This window comes from Lagopus leucura, unplaced genomic scaffold, assembly GCF_019238085.1.
Source record: "Lagopus leucura isolate 7727_CA_CO unplaced genomic scaffold, USGS_WTPT01 Super-Scaffold_100157, whole genome shotgun sequence".
Lineage (NCBI taxonomy): Eukaryota > Metazoa > Chordata > Aves > Galliformes > Phasianidae > Lagopus > Lagopus leucura.
In genome coordinates this window covers 13,527,219-13,542,628 of record NW_024962334.1, presented here as the reverse complement: position 1 = coordinate 13,542,628, position 15,410 = coordinate 13,527,219, and the positions used below count along the sequence as shown (strand labels likewise).

At 38.9% G+C, this 15,410-nt stretch overlaps 1 long non-coding RNA gene across 8 annotated transcripts in view; it reads right to left on the bottom strand.

Moving 5' to 3' along the window:
* The window catches only part of LOC122189617, a 69,803-nt gene that overhangs the window by 44,353 nt on the left and 10,040 nt on the right, over positions 1 to 15,410 (bottom strand). For 5 of the 8 annotated variants that reach the window (XR_006181890.1, XR_006181887.1, XR_006181888.1 and 2 more), the window contains exons 4-6: positions 12,824 to 12,944; positions 11,064 to 11,168; positions 2,961 to 3,070 (exon numbers count right to left, since the gene is read on the bottom strand). This is a non-coding gene — a long non-coding RNA (uncharacterized LOC122189617). Of the gene's footprint in view, positions 1 to 2,960; positions 3,071 to 11,063; positions 11,169 to 12,823; positions 12,945 to 13,514; positions 15,175 to 15,410 lie in introns of those variants that run through there. The other 3 variants (XR_006181886.1, XR_006181892.1, XR_006181885.1) reach the window with 1 other exon arrangement.

Genomic DNA, 15,410 nt, shown 5'->3' with positions numbered 1-15,410 from the left:
TAACTAGAGAGTCAATCTGATGCTGGGAAGAAAACTCTAAGCATAACTAAGGAAGGAAGAATGTATCCTTTGCAAATAATTTCCCATGAATAGTTGCCTTCTCTGACATCTTTTGATTGAGCTATTTCTAGAGCTAGCCCTTTGCTTGTAAATACTGATGCTAATCTTGTTTCAGAAATGTTTCATCTTGGAAAGACATTAATAAACACTGTACCAGAAAATGCCTGGAGTCCAGCCATGTACAAATCTGTTTTTTAATAGATGGATCAACTTCAGAGGTAGGTAAAGACCTGGAGACAAATTCTCAGATGCCTTGGTGGCTCTTCAGACATATTTTGATCCAGTAAAGCCCTGATTTGGTTTTCCATAAACACCTGTACAAGACTAATTAGCTTGTGTTAATGCTCCTAGAAAACAAATTCCAGTTTGTAGGCTAAAGTTTACTTGATGAGAAAAGAAAATTTGATTTGGTGGAGAGAGCAGGCATTCTGTAATGGTGCCATCATAGTACAAGTAAAGCAATGGGATACCTCTTCACAATCCTGGGCAACAATTCTCAAGCTATAATAGAAGCATCCATTGCAAACTATTCACTGAATGCTTACAGAAAGGGAATCAGTTGCATAGAACAAAAGTGATTTGTGATTACAAGCTCTAAACCTCCTTGAATCGGTCTGATTATCAGGAATTTAAGAATATTTAAGAGCATCTCATTCTTCAGATGCTTTTGAAAACCATATCATATGCTACAGTCTGCTAAATAAGGAGCAACTTAAATAAATTCATTATTATTAGTTTTGGTGTTGTTAAGATAAAGATTGGCAGCCTGTGTTAAACAACCAGAGAGATCCCCAGAGCTCTAGAAAGTTTTGCAGAAATGCAAAGCATGATGTACAAAAGAGTCAAACTCAGGTATAAGTGGCTTCCAATCTGAATAATGCATTAAGAGGACAGAAAGAAATATTATTTTTGTTATTCGGAGTATAGTCATCAATGAATTTTCACCACATATCTGGGAATAAAGGCTTTCTAACCCTTTATGTCAGGTGAAGGGTATTAATAGCAACAAGTGTCACTAGAGGGAAGTGGCAAACGGCTCTTTGGTACAGCCTGTTGATAAGACTGATTCCTGTCCAACTGAAGAGTGAGCCTCAGCTGACAAACAAATTGCTTTTGTTTGATCTTGCTACTGCAGCCATGTAGGGAAAGGTGCCAAGCAGGATTTTGAAGTAGCCTTTTAAATAGCAGATAGCTAACATGAGAGATTGCTCTGAGTGGAAACAGCACATGCTGAGGAAGACATTTTGCCTGATGCAAGAAGGCTTACCCTTTTTTAATTAAAGATTATGCATGTAGCATTCATAATTGAATGAAGATATTAGATTTTTTATTATTATTATTATTTTTATTTTTTTCTGTCTCAGGCAAATGAATTGTGGCCTGATCATTTGTATGTGGCATCATACAGTCTGTGTTAATAAACATACATATTTTTGAATTGCACAGAGATGATAAAGACAATTGACAGGGATGATTCACCTTCTTTCTTTTCATAGCTATCCACCAGATTCTTCCAACTGTCAGAATGATTATAGCAATATATTTAGAGGGAAATTATAAAAAATACAGGTAGTAAAATCATGCTTCTGCTCCATTCTGATAACAAGAGAAATATATTGTAGGATGAAAGTCAACAACTCATTACAGAAGTCACCATCTAGTGGTGTGTAAGAACATGTACTGCTGCTATGCAAGTTTAGAGGTTAAATAAACCTGAGGGTTTGGGACTCAGCGTCTTCTGTTCTGCTCAGGATGAACTTGTAAACTGAAATCTCACCTCTCAGTGAATATGGTATATAATATTAGAATATATAATAATATTTTCTTCATTTTATATGTATGTATTAATATATTAGTGCAGATATGTCAAGAAAATTTAGTGTTACTTTATGCAAAATTTAGTTCAATTGAAGCCTTAATTCATATATTTAAAAAGATGGAATACAACAGCCAAACAAGCAGCTATATTTATAGGCTACCTGTCTTTTTTTTTACCTTCTTGTCCTCTCAAATGGATTTACGTACATTGCAGCTCTTTAAGTACATGTATAGCTGCACATATTTCTGTGACTGATGCTCCACAGCATACCATTGTCTATACCAAGTTGTCTATTTCTGACTAACTAGCTGAGTTGTGGGAATAAACTTGTGGTTAACTAGTGCTACTTTGTAACTGCTGGAACAAGCGACATTTCCCCCAGTCCTGCAGTCCATTCAGAGGCAAAGCTATTAGGACTGACAAAGAGAAGCTCATTCTTGCTCATTATATTCAGAGCCCTTACAGATGAGGCAATTTTTCACTTCTCAGTTGTGATAAAAACTGAGGACAAATACAGCATTATACTCTATTCAGCTATATCTAAAAATGTTCTGAATTTATTTATCCCTGAAGAAAATCTCTCTGCAAGCCAGAACTTTTCCCTCCACATCTACCTTTCCTATCTGCACTTATATTTAGCATCATCACTCAAGGCCAAACCTTTGAGACCTTATTTGACTTTTATCCAATCTCACTTCCTACATTAGTCACCATATGAGATTTGTCTCACTAAGAACTAAATTAAAACTTCAAGCAGAGGATGTGCACTAGAACTTCCTGATGAACAAAAATTACATGGCAAACAAGATTACAACGATAGATTGCAAAGGTGTATGACTGTAAGCTATGGTATTTCTGCTCTTAGGCTTCCGAAGCATCAGGGGATGTAGGGGATAGATATATTAGGTGCAATTGGAGATGGAGAAATGATGTAGGCATGAGGAGTGGAAGGCTGGTTTGCAAATAATCCACTGCAATTAACACGTAGTCACATGGAGCTTTTGTTGCTGGGACTGCCATGGAAAGAATAGAATCATCTGTCACACAAGCTAATACAATGTGCTAATGAAGGCTGACTTACCCTCTTCACTACTTCACAATGCTTTAACTCCCATCCACTTTTGGGAGGGATTCGTTTGTTGGAGGCCTCTGTCAAAGCACTGTGATGAAAGATCTTGCCACAGGTGATTGCTGCAGTGACAGAAACAGACATCACTGAAAGCAGGAGCACTAAAGAATAAAATTATCTAATAAAACAGTTTGCAAACTTTGGGGATAATTCTCTGAAAATTTAGTCTGCACAACACACCAAACTTTCACCAACCTCCTGCCTGTTCCTGCCTCCTTGTACTGAAGTCTGGGAGAGATAACTATCATTAGATTTTGCTCACACAGGGGCAGCTTAGGCACAGTAACTACCCACCTTATTTACATTATTCAAGATGGAAATGAAATATTTTACCCTAAATCCCTCAACATAGCTAATGCATTTTTGTTCACATCTATCTTTGGTAAGGAGCAGTCATTTGGCCCGTTACTGCAGTTCAGCTCAGGTGAGCTTACTTCCTTGGACATATTTGCCTGCTTCCCTCTTTAAAGTCTGTCTCTGTGGTCCTCTGTGGAGTCTAGAAAGGGCAAGAAAGAAAAGTGTCTCAGACTCACATATCCTAAGAGCCCTGATGCCAATGAGAAGAACACAGTCACATTACCCCAGAATCTATATTACCCTTAAAATTAAATTTAATCCTCTCCTGGATACATTTACTGGGTTAATGTATTCTTTTATTTTCTAAAGGCAACCTTAGAAGTAGCCAAAGATATCTGTTGCTTGACCTCACCTCAGCAACACTCTATCAAAATAGATTTTTGCAGATGGAGTTTTGAAGGTAAAGTACTTAAAGATGGGAATCTGCAGTACAAGCATAGGAGATATAAAACCAGCAACACTTTAAAAGAAAAGTGCTGACAGAGACTCCAAAATAACAAAGTAGATTCAGGGGTGACTGAGGCTCCAACAGCACTTCTGTATAACATGGGAATGACAGACAACAAAAATAAACAGTGAGAACTGTAGATGGCACAAATTAGCTTTGCTGTGGTGAGGTCAGGAGCACTGCGCTGATTTACACCAACAGGGACTAAGGACTGCAACTAGGAAGGAATGTGTAAGAGCTCTGTGATTTTCCTTTCTCTGTAGAATGCTGTTTCCATTACAAAATCATAGAGATTGGAAAGAACCTTTGGATATCAGCAAGTCCAACCCAATGCTAAAGAAGATACCTACCTACAGTAGGTTACAAGGAAATTGCTTAGTAGGGATTTCAGTGTCTCCAAAGAGACTTCATAACATCTCTGGGCAGCCTGTTCCAGTGCTTTGTCACCCTCACAAGAAGGTTTTTTTTTTTTTCATGTATGTATGGAACTTTATATATTCCACTGTGCCTACTGCCCCTTGTTCTGTCACTGGGCACTGCTGAAAAGTTTGGCCCCATCCACTTGACTCTTGCCCTTTAAATATTTAAGATTATTGGTATGATCCCCTCTCATCCTTCTCTTCTCCAGGCTGAACAGCCCAAGGTCACTCAGCCTTTCCTCATTAAAAGAGAAGCTCCAGGCCCTCATCATCTCTGCGGCCCTCCACTGGACTCTCTCTAGAAATTCCCTGTCTTCCTTGAACTGAGGAAGCCCAGAACTGGATATTCTATGCCAGATGTGGCCTTGAGGCAGAGTTGAAGGGGAAGAGAACTTCTCTCAACCCGCTGGCCACTCTTTTTAATGCATCCCAGGATGCCATTGGCCTTCTTGGTCACATGAGCACACTGCTGCCTCATGGCCAACCTGTTGTCCACCAGGACACCCAGGTCATTCTTGACAGAGTTCTTTTCCAGCAGATCAAGCCGTAAGCAATACTGAGGCATGTAGTTATTTCCTTCTAGGTGTAGGGATCTACACTTGCTCTTGCTGAACCCATCAGATTGCTTTTTGCCCAACTCTCCGGCCTGTCCATGTCTCACTGAATAGCAGCACAGCCTTCTGGTGTGTCAACCATTCCTCCCAGCTCTGTACCATCAACAAATTTGCTGATGGTGCATTCTATCCCCTCATCCAAGTTACTGATGAAGATGTTGAACAAAACTAGATTCAGTACTGTCCCCTTGGGAACACTGCTAGCTACAGGCTTCCAACTAGGCACTGCGTCACCGATTACAACACTGTATTCTGTCAGTCAGCTAATTCTTAATCCACCTTGCTGTCTACTCATCTAGCCCATACTTCCCAGGCTTACCTGCAAAGATATTATGAGAGACAGTATTAAATGTCTCATTCATCCACTCATTCATTGAATCCAATCATTCATTATTCATTCCTAGGCAGAGGTTAATACATCCCAGTTGTTCTCACACATAAACAGCAACTCCACAACCTTGCCTTGCTAACTTGTCTTTCCTGGAAAGTACACAGCCATTCATTTCAGTCATATGAGCTGTCCCACTATGCCTCTGTGATTGCAACGAGACCACGGCCCTACGACCACACACAAATCTGTGGTTGTTCCTATTTATTCCCCTTTCTGTGTGCACTGGTATACAGGTAATTCATAGAAGAAAAGGGAGCAGAAGATGTAAGTTTCCCTGAAGGGATGCAAGAGGATCCTGCATAGTGATACATCCTTGGGGTGGCTACCCTTCTGCTTCATGTCATGGGAGGCTGCTAAGGAGCAGTTGTCACCCTTCTGCTTGGCTTGGCTTACTTTACTGACTCTCCTCCAGTTTGTCAGTGACTGCTCCATAGTGAGAACACGAAAAAGTTGTCAGGTCTATTAACCTTAACAAATGTAAATACAAACTCAGAATGTGGAAAAATGCTCTCATCTGAAATGAATTTCATTCTATCAGACTGCTGAGTTAAACAGTCACTTACACAGCAGAAACAGAAACAGCAACCACTGGGAAATAAAATTGTTCATCTCTTTCTTTTCAGATTGTCCTTCCTGTCTATTTCTTGGTTTGGTTGGCACCTCACATAGGCAGTTGCATTGAGTTTTCCTCCACAGTGTGATTTGCCACAAATGGTTTACTTTCTTTTCCACTCAAGACTGTTCACAATTTTTCAATATACATGGGTTGATCCGAAAGTAATGCCTCCTATTTATTTCCTTGGAAAATACAGCAGATACAAAGAGCACATAAACACTATTTGATAGAGAAAATTCTCAGCTACAAGATGCTGTTTTTAAACTTAGTTGCCACTAATACATATTCATTTTTGCCAGTAATAAGCAAGAGCCTGCATGCCACATTCATAAAAGTCTGCATTGCCATCCAGAATGTGGGTTGTCTTTCATGTCACTGTCACTACTGTTGCACCACTCAAAGCCTCACTGTGCTCACATCCACTGTTTGGTCTCCATAAACATTCAGCAAACATCAATGAATGTTAATGGATGTCATTTCTCCTGCATGGAGTAATTCAGTGACACACCTTTGCTTCATCCACACTTCCGTGTAAGATATCATTTTGTCTGACTGCATCATTGCTGCCATCTGTTGCACAGCAATGAAATGTAATTGAATATTGGTGGAAAGTTTCAACCTCCACTGCCATACCACCAACATCTGCCTCTGACACTGTGGGCCAACATAATAAAATAGGAGGCATTACTTTCAGAGCAGCCCTTGTATCTGCAAACAAATCTTACCCACTGCTTTGTTCTCAAAGCATGTAGTAGTAACCCTTATGCTCAGTTCTTGTATTACCTTACTGGAGCCAGGAGCCACATCCCTTTTTTTCCTCTTCACAAAGAAACAGCATGTTCCCTGTCCTCTGCCCCACAGTGAAAGAAGAGTTCTTTTGCTTATTTTAGGTAATCTTCAGATATGGGGAACTGCATGGTATTAGACTAAGATCAATACTGAGAGTCTGAAGTGTGTCTTAATTTGAGATGGAGTCCATACATTTTACCTTGCCTATGAACATACCCACAATAAAAACTAGAAATTAGAAAGAGGCTTGCCCCACATTTCCTTTAGGGCCATGGCTGGATGGATACAGAATGTCCTGAGGGATGAACTGTGCTATGGTTGGGATGCCAGGATCTGTGGCAAGTGGCCTGTTTCTCCTTGTGATAACACTGTTCCTAAAGAGTGACCCTGTAAGCAGTGGGGCTAAACTGGATTAGGGAATTCACTTGATAGATTTGCATTTGCTGCCAGTGTACACACATATTGCAAGAAACTTGGATACAAACACACTAAGATTCAGTCTGTACTTTGGACTGAGCAGGACTTGCAAAGTAGTTCCACAGCCCTTCTGCAGCATAAGGAAGACAGAATCCAGTGTTCAGCTACTGCTGTCAGATTTGGTTGACTGAAATTAAAAGCTAGATGCTGCAATATTTAAGAAGTTAGAGGTTGGGCTGAGCTAAGTATTTACAAGGCTGTGTTACATGCTGAATGGGACTTGGGCAGGTGCGCTGCAGAAGTTGAGGGCGTCACTTCCCAGACTGTGCATCTTGCTCCTCTGCCTCTGAGTAAGCCCACAAAACGAGATTTTGAAAGCAATAGGAGAGTTGCCTTTATACACAAGAATAATCATGAATCATTTCTCTGCTATATTGGCACAAACTTGCTCAACAAGATGGGGAGAAAGCAGGACTTATATTTAACAGAGTAACTTTAAATGTATGTACATGCACGTTAGGTTCCTCTTGTTCCATTTGCATTTGGATGTAAAAAGCTATCTGTTTTTACTGTTCTCTTCCATTAAAAAGCCATTTAAACTTCTACGGAGATTTGCTTTCATTTTTCAGCTCCCTTCTGTTTGTTGGTTTCCAAGTCAGAGGTAAAATGGATAGCCTTTCATTTTACTTAGCACAAAATGAATTACAAGAAAGTGGAACCTCTAGGAATAAAAAGCCTTCAGACTGTATGTTCATATAAGTGTAAAATGTACTGCAAGGCAGAGTGCTTCTCCAATTTTGCTACATATTTGTAATAATAAAAGAATGGACTCCAAGAAGAAGTGAGCCATGAGCTGTGTGATTTGAACTGTTACATTAACATACAATAAAAAGGCACAGAGGTTCAAGGCAGTTAATAGAAAAAAAATGCAGAATGCAGAAATGCATTAAAAGGCAGTAAATGAAAGATTGGATGGCATACTTGATAAATGCAATCTGGACTTCCATTTGAAAACCAATAGAAGCACGCAGTTGCAACAATAGCAGGGAAAGGAAGACTGGAGTAAATGAGCAGACAAAGAAATGAAGGAAGAATTGTATACATTGTAACACACAATTATTGGTGCCTGGATAAAATACGTTGTAGGGATGAATGGGAATTGGTACAAGATGATAATTTACAACACAGAGACACACAGAATATTCTGTTAGTATTTGGTAGGAGGGAAAACTAATGCCTGAGTCATTCAGAAAGCACTGACAGTCTGTAATACCCACATCTGTCACACAGCACTCTGCTGCAATCACATTCTCCTTGATGGGAATGGAGAAGATTATGTACATCCTCAGGGAAGGATGTACTCATATGAATCCACAGACAACATTCAAAGAGCGGTCCACTAAGAACTTCCCTAATTCAAGATGCGATAGAACATACATTGCCAGTGAACCACATCCCATGAATTACAACGATAAAAACAGAGAAGCAGACTCATTTCTGAGTAGGCCTTCAATAACCACCTTAAAGCCAGAGAGCTGTAAATTAGGGGAAAATGCCCAACAAATGCTAATTTCTTCTTCCTGAGATGGCCCCAGCTAACCAAGTCTTAAGGAGATTGACTGTGAGGCTTTCCTTGGGAATTTACTCAAAACTTGGTCATATTTTGAATACAACCCAAACCCATAAGATAGGATTTTGAGGCCTCTGCCTGCCTAGGCTTACCAGAAAGAGAATAAGTTTCAAGAAAATGAGCTGGTCAAAGGTTTGAACTTTTAACATTTCACAGAGGCAAAGAGTTCCCAACTCCAATCTCAGGGAATTAGGGGCTTTTGCTTTTATTATGAACGTTTCAGAGCACTATCACCTTATCTTCCCTTTGTATGACAGCGTGGTTGCACAGATAGCTCACAGGGCATGCTTGGAGAAAGAATAAGATAAAATGCTTTAGAAGGAAGTCCTGCTTACTGAATATCTAGAAGGGGAAAAAAAATCTCTAACTTCTCTTTTAAAAGTATCTTGCAAAAAAGTGCCCATCTACTAAGGGACACAAAATAAATTTTCAAGACTGAAACACGAATTTTCAGACACAGAACTCAAATTCTGGGATATTTGAGTGAATATTTCCTGCTATTAATTTTTCTTCGGGGCAAACGGTATTGAAAACAAGCTACAGTACTTTCAATTTAAACTCAGTGCTAAACAATTATATTCTAGGCTGACTATGCTGACTATACAGCTCAGGTGTTGGGAAAAAAAAAAGCATGGAGAATCAATATGGTTTTATATAATTATGAATCTGTAACAGCTTGGAGTAGCCTGTGGTCTTCCCCTGATTGCTTCACTGTAATGGTCATGCCAAGGAAATGACAAAGATCTGATCCCCTGCAAGATAATAATAATGATGACTCCTGTTTAGCAATAAAATAAAATAAAATAAAAATAAGACCACAAGATTTTACCAATACAAGCAAAAAGGCAAATTAGAAAGATTCTATTAAAAAGAAAAAGACCAAAATTAGAAACAAATATTACTTTTGGATTACCGCCCTTGCACAGACTTTGGAGCTTTATGATTCAGTCACTGAAGTCTTGCTCCCTCTCTTCTATTTATCTCGTAATGCCTTTCTGGAGTAGTAGGTCCAGATGTGGAATACTTGATACGAGACATTGACCTGTTAGAGGGCATCTAGTGGAGGGCCACAAAAATGATCCAAGGGATAGAAAACTTCCCCTTTGAGGACAAGCTGAGAGAGCTGGGGCTGTTCAGTCTGGAGAAGAGAAGGCTCGGAGAAGACCTGAGAGTGGCCTTTCAGTATGCAGAGGACGGTATGAGTAAGGAGACAGACTCTTTAGCAGGATCTGCTGTGGCAGGACAAAAGGAAATGGTTTCAAACTAAAAGAGGGAAGATTTAGGTTGGACATGAGGAAGGAATTCTTTACAGCATGAGGCACTGGCATTGGTTGCTCAGAGATGTGGTGGATGCCCTGTGCCTGGAGACACTCAAAGTGAGTCTGGATGGGGCTCTGAGCAACCTGGCCTAGCAGTAGGTGTCCCTGTTGACTGCTAGATAACCTTAAAGCGTCCTTTCCAACTCAAACAATTCTATGATTCTATATTTCCTTGGCAAAAAAAAAAAAAAAAAAAAAAAAAAAGTCCTAGAGCTGCATCTATGTGGTGATCGTGTTTTCCATTTTCAAGGAGACAACCAGATATTCCACTCTCGCTGCCTACCTGTGAAGGCTGAAAACCATCCCATGTCAGAAGCTCTGCCAAAATCCCTTCCCAAAGCAGATGGGGGAGCTGTGGATGTGGGCAGGGCTGCACATCAGTAATTTCCCCCTGGATTAAAATGTTATTACCACCTCTGCAGGGTACGGTTATCTCATGAGTTGAACCCCAATGTTGAAGTACATATTTTTCTCTGTGGTAGGGTAGCAAGCTCTTTCCTATACAGCAGGTGAAAATATAGCATGCCTGTCAGAGAATTACACCTTAAAACCTTGTGAATTGTCTGGGAAAGCAGGTGTACACAAGTAGGCACCTGTTACATACGCCTTGTGCTCTAGTTGTACAAATGACACTGAGACATTTTACATCACAGTTTATAATACTTGTCTCATATCCCCAGCCTCCCATTTGGAAGGGGTTCCTTGTCATTAAATAGTACTCCAGCTGTCTTCATGCAGCAGCTCTGTGGATTTATTCTGTTTTATGCATGTTGCATCAGAATAATTATACACTTAAGCTAGTAGAGGATCTTGTGCGTAAGGCACAGAGAAACTCATACATCCTTCTAGCACCTTCTAATTATGGTCTATTGGTCTATGAGGTATTTATTTACATTCCATAGCTAATTTGTTTCATGTATAGCTGTATAGGATCTTAATTCCTCTCAGGCTTCAGTTTATGCTGTTGTCCATATTGTTCCTCTTTCCTCTCATTTTGCACAAAAAAAAAAAAAAAAAAAAAAAAAGCTATTGCATATCTCTATTTTGTGTCTCACCTTTAAGAAGTGCAGCAGGATCTTCAGCTTATCAGTTACTGCCTTTCAAACCGTCCTTTGAGTAACTTGCAACTGGCAAAACAAAATCTTCAGAACATGCCCACTCTGGAAGACATTGAAAGATGGAGAATCCATCACTTCTCCTGATAGCTTGTTTCAATCACTCATACCAGAACAATGTGTGCCTTCATTTTAGTTTGAATTTCCTGCTCTTAAGCTTCATGGTTCTTTCCCTGCCCTTGCTTTCTTGATTAGATAGATGACTCACTCCTAGTATTTTCTGCCCTGGGTGTGAGTACACTGTAACTAAGGAGCTTCTTTATCAAGGATTCCTTATCTAGCAACAAGTGTATGCTCAAACTTTATATAATGCTACAAAGGATGCTGCTTCTTCGAGTGAAACAAGTTAGACCATCCCTACCCATTTTTCTCATGTACAATTGAGCATGCTTGTAGCAAACAAGATCAGTAGGTTGTTCCCTAGCTAACCACCCCTCTGACTGCTTATTGGAGCTTCGCTGACATCTCACTGTGTGCTGCTACCTGGAACAATGTATTGGTAATGTATTTCTCTATGAGTTTAAATTGAAACATGTCTATACTTGATAACGTAAGTGTATTCTTAATTTCAGACACTATTAAGCATGTCCAAACTACTGCTGGAGTATGACCCTTTTTTAAAAAATTTAAAAGACAGTTACATCCTACAGTATTTACACTGAGTGACATGTTCACTGTGATGGTTTACTCAAAAATCACATTCTATAAATTGTAATATTTCACATTAGTCATATGAAGTACTTTGTCAGTTGACTAATGAGAATAATCAGGCTTTCCCTGGAACCACATCCATGATCCTTTTAGATTTCCCTTTAAGGCCATCAGATTGATACAGCTTCTGAGCAATACTCTTCTGCTTGTCAAAGCCCAGTGGCGAAACAGTCTGCAAGGCCAGGCCAATCCTGGTTGCTTACTCCATCACTAGAGATCCAGAGACACCACTTTACATCTACTGAAACCTCTCTCTGAAAACAGCCCTCAGCCTGAGCTGCAGGCAGGTCTGGCTCTAAAGACTGTCCTTTCTCCAGAGAATTATTTTAGAGATTTATTTTAGTCACCTTCATTTCATCAATCCTTTTTGTGGAGCAAATCACTACCCACAGTGATGTCTGGAAGATGGAGGGGGCAGAAAACTGAGAGCAAGTATGTGGGAATCAGAGGGAGTGCCTTTAAAGAAAATCATAAATCTGTAATTTTAAAACACACAATTGTCTACACAAAGTGCTTGAATTTATCAGCTCTACCATGATTCGTTTTTAACATCAGAAAAGGATGTTTCACTTAAATGTGAAAACAATACAAGTGTTTTTCTAAAAAGACAAAAGGTTTCATTCCTGATTATAAAATTGAAAGCAAAAGTGTATAAACAAAGGCAGCACAAAGTCATCCTGTGTAGCATTTAGCATTGGAGCCCTTCTGTCAATGATAGTTGTTCAGAGTTCAGAGACATAAAGTTAACTCTAGTCTTAAAGACAATTGTCTGAAAAATAAAGGCAAAAAAAAAAAGAAATTTTACAAAAAAAAAAGTGGTTTTATTGCATGTCATGTAGTTTTCTTCAACTGCATACTTCTATCAATCCTAATCTCAACAATTTCATTGTTGTAAAAATAAAATTGTAATTTGAAATTGTACTTCCAATTTCGACCCTCTTCTTTTTAAATCAATTCATTGAAATCTTTACATATACAGCTGATAGTACCTTTCTATTGAAGCATCGCCTCAAGAGAATCAACATTCAGTACTTCTCTGTAAGGTGTCCAAGTTTGTTCACAGAAGGAAAATGTTTTGTTTGTTTTTTTCCTGAAGTGCTATATTTGATGCTTTGATTGAGGAAAAAAAAATAGATAAATAAAATTAATGAGAGAACTATGACTGGAACACAAAATCTTAGTCTATTCCAAAATACAGGTATGCATACAAAGGATGGAGTTACTCACATATTGTTCTGTACGCAGTAAGCATCCAGATTTTTGTTAAGCTCTGGTCCTTCAGAAATTCTTTGTACTTTCTGAACACTATTTTAAGGAAAAAGTTGCTGAATTTCATCAACATAAGCATTGCAAGCTTTCATTATTTAATTTTAATATATTGTAGAAGTTATCGTAAAAGGAGAGTAAGAGAATAAAGTATTCATTTGTTGAAGATGTCTTTTCATTATCCCTATCTTAAGCAAATAAGTAACTGCAGCATAAAATACTGGAAAGCTTCAAATACAAGATTAACATTTTCAGACTCATTCATTTGCAGGGTTTAGAGATAACCACCTTGCCAAGATGTTCCTCAACATTTTCATGCTTTTAAGGCTGAGAAAATGAAAACTACATTGTAATTCAAAAAAGCATTCAGAAAAAGTAGAAAAAGAATTGAAATTTAAATTTTCTTTGCACACATTCAACACTCTATCATGAGTCAAAAGTTTTTGCCCTTTCTGTATTATGCAATGCATAGACAAGAAGATTAATTGGATTTCTCATATCAAAATAATACGTGGATATGGACTAGTGGGAGATGTGGAGGTTGGGAGCTGTCTTGAACAGAGTGACCACAAAATGGAAGAGTTCTTGATTCTTGGTGAAGTCAGGAAGGAGGGTGTCAGGGGGGACAGCAAAACTGCCTGGACTTCCGGAGGGCAGACTTTGAACTGTTCAGGACACTGGTACAGAGAGCCCCTTGGGATTCAATCCTAAAGGGTACCCTAAAGGGTAAAGGGTTGCAGGAAGGCTGGCTGCTTCCAACACTCCCAATACAGTTTCATGCTGTCTTGAAAGTAAGCAAGTAGGGAATGTCTATTTATCTGTAGAGCTGGAAACACCAACTGAAGTATTTTACTGCCTCTCAGTGTTGGAATATCAACAGCCTTTTTAATCTGGGGGGTGGAGAAGGAAGTTGTTTCCACTTACTAGTAACAACTTAGTTCTGAGCGACTCTTGGAAAACATTCACATTGTTGTCTTGAAGTGACATGGCATTGCAGCATTGGGATCTTTGCTGCTTCTGAAATCACTTCACCTCTTTATAAGCTCTTATTTTACTCAGCAACAAAAAGTTAACCTTTTAAACTATGCTACACTTATGGTCTCCACTTGCATGGTATTGTACTTCTGACAGGCTACCGTGAGCAACTGAAGTTCTTCACACGAACTACAATAAATCCTATAATAATTATCTCTATCTTTACTGATCCTACAAAATTATTTTTCCATTCACTCAGGAAATTGCAAAGCTCTTTCTGTTTAGGGAGCATATTGTGATTTACTAAAGGAATTACTATTGCCATCACTGCTAAAATTACAATCACTGTAAAGAGGTAGCTCAGCCAATGCAATATGCTATGGTGTTTAGGCTCAGACCTGATCTGCTCACTCTGTGCTGATCTAGACATTAGATACTGTATTCTATACAGACATTATTTACTTATAATAAAGATCTGAGATAAAATGTTCTTTATTTACTGGAAGCTTGACTACATAGACTAATTCAAACAGCAATTCCTCAAGGTAGATTTAACTGTTCTGAAAATGACAATACAGAGATGTAAAATGTTACAAAATAAAGTTTCTTCAAAAACAAGTTTAATTCAGAAGGCCTTGAGTCCCCCATCAAGCCTGCAGCAGAATTTGCAGTGAGCGCATGCTGATTCCTTCTTGGAAACTTCCAAGTTCTGTCAGAAAAGCTGGTGTTTCACAGTTCCACTACACATACACGGTACTAAAATTTCCACAGTAAAACACACTAATGTCTCTTTGTGTCAAGTGTTCTATTTTTACGGAGCAACTGATGGATCTCACTGAAAGATGGCTTTCTTTTTTCCTTGCAAACTGTTCTCATCTAGGTTATAAGGAGACAAAGCAGTTCTCATGCTGTGCCACATTTATGAATTTAAAGGCAGGCTTGGGAATACACAAAGAAAGGAATATATGTTTTATAAGATAGTGGATAGTATTCATTTAAAGACCAGATTTTTTACAGGTAGAATTCTGTAGCCCCAACATGGCTTTATTGACAAGTAGTTCTGCAAAGGTTTGACAGACTTCAAGGCTTCAGGTTATCCCTATAACAGAAGAACAAAACAGAAGATAGTCTTATAATCTAACAGAAGAGCCTTGGCAACATCTCTTGATTCTGACTTTCTCTTCTTCTGTAAAGATTCCCCTTTCCTTGGCTCCTTACTCCAATAGCAGGAATGCTTTGAGAACAGGGAACACTTTATCACATAGAGCTCCAGTACATAACATCCTGTCCCTATTCAATTGCTTTCTGGAACTGTACTCTTAAGTATCAAATGTA